The sequence below is a fragment of the Papaver somniferum genome, chromosome 7 (assembly GCF_003573695.1).
Source record: "Papaver somniferum cultivar HN1 chromosome 7, ASM357369v1, whole genome shotgun sequence".
Taxonomy (NCBI): Eukaryota; Viridiplantae; Streptophyta; class Magnoliopsida; order Ranunculales; family Papaveraceae; genus Papaver; species Papaver somniferum.
The window spans coordinates 161,205,337-161,212,175 of NC_039364.1; the positions used below are offsets into that span (position 1 = coordinate 161,205,337).

Genomic DNA, 6,839 nt, shown 5'->3' on the forward strand with positions numbered 1-6,839 from the left:
CCCCCCCCCCCCCCAAAAAAAAAAAAAAACCGTCTCCTCTTCTCCTCCATCGCCTTTTTTTTATTTATTTTTTCCTTCAACGACGATTAATCCGTCGATTCTCAACTAGAAATAACTTTTAACTGGAAAAGGATCGAAAACCCAACCCTTTTTTATTGTTTTTGATCTCATAAATAGGTTAGATTTGATTAAATTAGAGATTGAATAATTAGTTTCAAAACTTTATACGGTTGGGAAAATATGAACTCCTTACCGTAAAAAATTTCTACAGTTGGGAAAATAGGAACTCCCAATCGTCTGCAATGTATACGGTTAGGTTTTCCTACCGATGTTAAATTTTCAAAAAAATCAAAATCAAAATTTACTTTGCATACGGTTGGAAAACCACACCGAAAGTTTTCCCTACGTTTGAAAACCCCACCGTTACCTCAACTGAATTTTAATACGGTTTGATTTTCACACTGTAAATCCCCCGGAGTTTAGCTACGGTTAGAAACCCCTCAGTAGCTTTCACCATCATCAATCGCCTGTGTTTGCTCATCCTCTTCTCCTTCTTATTTTCCAGTTGAAAATTTAATACGGAACTGGAGAATCAGAATGGAGAGACGTTTCTATTGGGTTCCGAGACTGATAGGCAAGGGATGATGATCGGGCTGATGCTGCACGCGAATGGGGCACATTTGATTAAGCAACAAAAGTATAGGGATGCACTAGACGTGCTTAACATGGTGGAGGAGTCTTTTGTTCTGTGTGATCCGGCGGTAATTGAGAAGATTGACAATGTGTCGGTTCTGCAGATTGATATGGTTTGGTGCTACTCTATGCTAAGAGATCCTCGCTAAATTGAGGCATATAGGGATTAATTGGGGCCTGTGAATTACTTCAACCAACCTAAAGAGAAAGATACGGAGTGTCTAAATGATGGTAAAAATACTAAATTAATCTTGAAAAAAACGTTAATTATTATAATACAAATACAAAATCATAATCACTTAATTAACAAATACAAAAATCATTCATCAAAACTCAATTTTTTTCAATTTCCATCAAAATAAAAACTAAAACCTAATCAATCACAAAAAACAATTGAAATTTAATTTATTTTTGGGTTTTGAAAAAAAAACCCAAAAACAAACAATTCAAGTGATTGAGTTAAATTCCTTTAATCCATTCTTTCTAAGAGGTACTCTATAATGATTTACCTCTAAATCTTTGAAATTCACTCATCAAAATTTCTAAAAATCCACCCAGAATTGGTTTATGTGTGCACCATATTAGTCTGATTGTGGTTGATGTTACAAGCAATTGGTTTTTATTGTGTACCTACATAACCCGATTCTGGGTTGATGTGATGAACATCAACCACAATCGGTTTACTATAATGCACACATCAACCGATTCTGGGTTCAAGTTCGGATTCATAGAGAAATCAAGAATCGGATTATTAGTGCATCTATATAATCCGATTGTGACTGTTAACGACTATTTTTTTTTTTTTTGAAATTATAGTCGTTTGTACTTTGTGTATATAAAGAGGATAGCCTATTCTCTATCATACACTACCTAATCCAAAGAAATCTTTCTCCATTGTTAATTTTTTCATTTGAAGATGTCAAGTCCATCATCAACAACTACTAACTCAATCGAACACATACTTAGAAGATGCAAACGAACAACCAAATCAATTGCGGCAATGGAAGAAGAGATACGCAAAAGAAGCGAACAAACAACTACAAACGCGACTTCGTCTTCATCACCTATCAAATATATTAATGTAATGGATGAAGTGTTAAGCTAACAAATAACTACAAAAGAAACCATATCATCGTCATCGGCTGCGATAAAATATGAAGGGAAACTCAAGGCAAAGAAACGAGGTCAAGAGCAATTCCAACTAAGGGAAAGAATGAAGGATGTTGAGGAAGAGACCCAATGGGTTAAAAATTATTACATAGTCAAGGATCTTCCCAAAGAACATCAAGATGAGAGTATATTTTGGATTCAAGTTGGTTGGGGTCCTTTCGTTAAACAGACGAGCAAGAAACCACGCTATAATTATGAACCGGCCCACATTTATTAAAGGACGAATCATGTTAGGAAATTATTCCTTAAGTACAACGAGATTCTCGCTAGACATAGATGAGACAGGTTCGCGGTACAGGATGAATATACCGCTTGGAGAGGAGAGCAGTTTTATCATTTAGAAGTAGCATTGATAGTTGAAGCTCACACTAAGAAATAGAACCGTGCTAGTTTCAGTTTTAAGAGTTTATGAAAAGTGGAAATGATGCATAATTGGTTCATGTTGGACCATATGTAGTCCGATTATTGAGTTAAAAATTGTTTGTACTTCTGTAACTTTTCTTCCCAAAATCGGATTACATTTTCTTCCATAAAGACCGATTCTGAAAGAATCTCGTATCATGTTAAACCATATGTAATCCGGTTATTTAATTAAAAATTGTGTGTTCTTCTGTAACTTTTTCTTCCAAAAATCGGATTACATTATCTTCCACAAAGACCGATTCTGAAAGAATCCCAGACAAGTTTTGTTCAGAATCGGTTTATAATAGTTCCTTCGTAAACCGATTATTGTTTGAATTCAAAATCGGTTTATAGCAGTTGTAGTATAAACCGATTCTGAAAAAGCTGCAGCAAACTGCCTCCAAAATTGGACTTTAAAAACGTATTAAAAGACCGATTATGTTACAAATTTCATGAGTCCAATGTACCCAAAAAAGACAAATCACTTTCATTCATTAAGCTTGGTTCGGTTTGCAACATACAATAACTCTTGGATACCCTTCACTTGATCTGATAGTTCAAAATATAAGCATCTGATAGTTCAAGTTCTTGGAGACCCTTCACTTGATCCGGCTCGAATAAATTTTCCCAACGCCTCATGTTGGGCTCGTATTTTTCAATCCATTTCTTGGTGAGCTCTGAGTCATAATGAAACCTACACAGGGGTGGTAATGGACAATCTTCACGTATCCTGAGACCGATATAATGTATGTTGTTAGGGTTGAATAAAAAAAATCTCCGATCCTTAAGCTCTTCATCCCAAATGGTGTACTTGGAGGCGTATGTATAATATGTTCCCTGACCAAATAAATGAACAACGCAACTCCACGTTTCTGCCAGATGACCACATAGAGGCATGCTCATCCAATACTCTGGGTAATTGGTCCATTCCCCTTTGGACCTTCAACACTAGCAACCATTTCGTCAAATCTCACTTCTTTGACCTTTCTTGATCCTTCCTTTATCATTGAAATGTAAAAATCCTTGTCTTCTTGTAGGCGTAAGGCCGTCGTCTTTCTAAAATATTGACATTGGGTTAGGTTCTCATCGTCCGCCAAACTTATATGACCTATTTGTTCCGACGCAACGTGGTAACTACAATTCCAATCCGCATCCACATCGTCGGTAGATAACACATAGGGCTTATTGAATTTAGGAAGTTTCGAATAATAATCCTCGAATATAGTGTAACACGTTCGATGGAGTCTACCTCGTTCATCCCTAGGCGTGCTTCCATCACCAAGAGCGGTCCTTAGAGTCACCATAGAACTCATTTGTTTTGCTTGTTCCTTCCATGCACGTATCCTTGATACTCGTGTTGTACTCTCTTGAGAAGGAACAATTATATAGTTTGGCTCATCGTTTACTGTTGGCGCTTGACTTTGTTGAGAAGGATCGATTGGATCCTCATGTTGCGAATGAGGGATTGGATCATTTGAAATGACCATATGTGCGCTACTTGTCCCGCTTTCTCCCTTATTTGGTCGACCCCTTTTCCTCTTAGCCGGTGCCTCTTCATGCTCAATTTGTGAAGGAACGTTTGGAACATTTGTCTTGGCTTGTGCGCTACTTGTCCCGCTTTCCCCTTCTTTGGTCGACCCCTTTTTTTTGGAACCTGCGCCTCTTCATATTTAGCGTCTTCGTACTTATGTTGATAAAAGTTTCTTTTATGACTCAATAACGGGTTTTTCCCGATACTCATTGCAACCTTAAACTCTTTCCTTTCTTCCTTCCTATCCATGTTGGTAGGTGGTCTACCCGTCGGCGGTAGCACCGTTGGTTCTCCGACCGGTACCATATGGGGGTTAGCGGCTAGTTTTAAGTCGTACATCAAAACTTGTTGTGCCAAGCCATCCTTTTTTGCGAATTTTTCGATGATTTGTCTTCCAATATCCGTGTCCACAAAGGATTCGAGTGGTTCTTCGGTTGGTTGTGGTTTGAAAGTTAGTTGCTTCCAAAATGGATCAATGATTTCAAAAGGAATTCCTTGTTGGTACCTCGCAATCATGTGATGACACGGAAATCCCAAGGCCGTCATCGTCATACATGAACATACAATTATCCTTCTCCCCATATCGTTTTCCACATAATATTTGTAATCCTTCATCATAGAAATGATTGCCCAGTGAGACGCCCTATAGTTTAAACATCTAATAAACCAATGGTAATCCTTGTAGCTTGTGATGATCTTCATCCTACTCTCTTCCATTTGCGTGGTTATCTTGACGATATAAGACTTGGTGTATTCATGGATGACCGTAACCACACTATTTTGGCTCCCTCAGAGCAAGCTCTTCGAATGTCCATGAGATCCTTCCGCGATACTTGTCGCCTCATTCCTGTAATGCATGTGTTGGTAGGTGTAAGCATAGACAAATTTTTCCTTGTACGGATCCAACAATTTCTTCAAGCAATAAACCACACATTTCTCGTAATCTTTCTTCCATAGCCCAATGAAACTCTCCAAATAAGATTCAAACTCGACCACGGACATTGATTGTACCATTAAATCCCAATGATGTTGAGAAGCCTTCCATAGTAACCCATTCGCTTCATACTCTGATTTGCTTTTCTTCTTGTCCTCCTCTCGTTGTTCCGGAGTTAGTTTTTAAAGACGCTCATCTTCCGCCTTTTCACGAGCGGTACCTTTTTGTGGCTTTGGCTTTGGATATGACCCCTACAATTACTTCTAATATTTCATTGTATGTGCCATATGCAAAGAAAATGCTCAGCGTCCGGAAAAATCACTCCTATAGCATTCATTAGTGCTTGGTCCTTGTCCGTTACTATGATCCTTGGAGTTTGATCGCCACGGTATATCTCCCTTCAAGGTCTCTAGCATCCAAGTAAAACTCACATCATTCTCCCGATCCATAAACCCCCATGATACCGTGAAAGTTTGCTTGTCAGAAGTATGGCAAACAATGTTTAACAACGACATATTGTACTTGTTGGTCTTGTATGTACAATCTATTAACAAGATTTAATAGAAGCATTGGGTCAACTTGATCATCTCCAGATGCGCCAAGAAAATACGAGTCACTTTGCCTTCCAATACCTGCTTCCTCATTGTGTATCCGTGTTGATCATCTAACCACTGAGATTGTTCCATAACCGCTCTACCATCCCATTCTCTCTTCCTAAAGGCTTCTCTTGTCGTGTAAATTTTCCTCAAATTGGACAAGTTATCCTTATCATCCTCCTTAATCTTTCTAAGGATGTCACTTGATTTACACGCTTTCATCGACCTTACCGTTTCCAATTGATGTGGTTTCAACCCACAAACGGCCGCGTGTCCAATAAAAGATTCCGGATCATCATGATTATGACAACCATTCATCACTTTATAGAGCTTGTATACCTTGCCACTGGGTCCATTGGGTCTATTAACTATAATCTTAAACGAGCAATCATACTTCTTTGATCTAGTAATGTAGTCGTCTTCTTCACGTATGGTTTGTTCTTTTCCCGGTGACTTTATTGCGTTCCACCTCTCTCACAAACAAGTTCCAAACGATCTTGACTTGAACGACGACCTAAAACTAATGCGCATTTGATCTCTATGCCCTTGTCTATAAACCATATTGCTTTGCATCGTTTCTTTCTTTCCATTGAAAATCGGTGAAATAGTGGGCAGATGTATCGGGACCCAATAGAGATACGGGTTTGGGCTGATCTTCGTCGAACGCCGCAACAATATACAACATATTGAGGATTTAGAATCGGTTTATGTGTCACAATCGAGACAACCGATTGTCAGGAATTGGATTATACGATCAACTATAAAGTCTGATTAAAGACTTGATGATTTCAGAGAAAAATTTCCATATTTCACAACCGGTTCACATTGCATAACATGTAATCCGATTTTCGTCATCTTTTTTCCTGTGTCATTTCGTCTCCACAATCGGATTACATATATACGTAAATGAACTGGTTGTGAACTTCGTGTATTTTACTTGAACATCCAAGTGAAGGAATCGGCATATGTACATCACCAACAAAAACCGATTTTGGTCACGTGCCCATCGCGCAAAAAATTTACTACAATTGGATTATATGGTGATGAACAATAACCGATTATGATACCCAATTTTGGAATTTTACCCAGAATCGTTTTATGTGGTGATATCGAATAAACCGATTCTGGGAATTTATTTTGAATTTTTTTTCCCTTTGTGGGTGATCGAGACGTGCAAATACATGTTTGTAGATCGTTACAACTCATACCTGTTTATTTGAAGCATTATCACCTTCTTCTTCCCGACGATATTGTTCTTGTGCTTGGATAATATCCTCAAGCATTATTTGGTTGACATGCTCTTCTTCATTCAACAAATTATCCAATTTGGTAGGATCGAAATCATGATTATCAGATGCACCCACTTCTTCATCACTACTAGAGTCTTCATCGTCACTATAAAGTTTCATTTTTGCTAAGAAAAGCACAAACCCTAGTTTTTTCTTTTATCCCTTTACTTCTTCTTTCCCTCCAAACCTTAAAGAGGAAATGAATTTCTACTCTAATCCTAACA

General features: G+C 38.0%; 1 protein-coding gene across 1 annotated transcript in view; it reads left to right on the forward strand.

Moving 5' to 3' along the window:
- LOC113298923 (mediator of RNA polymerase II transcription subunit 8-like) overlaps positions 1 to 6,839 on the forward strand; it is a 14,482-nt gene that overhangs the window by 990 nt on the left and 6,653 nt on the right. The gene's annotated exons all lie outside the window — the stretch shown is intronic.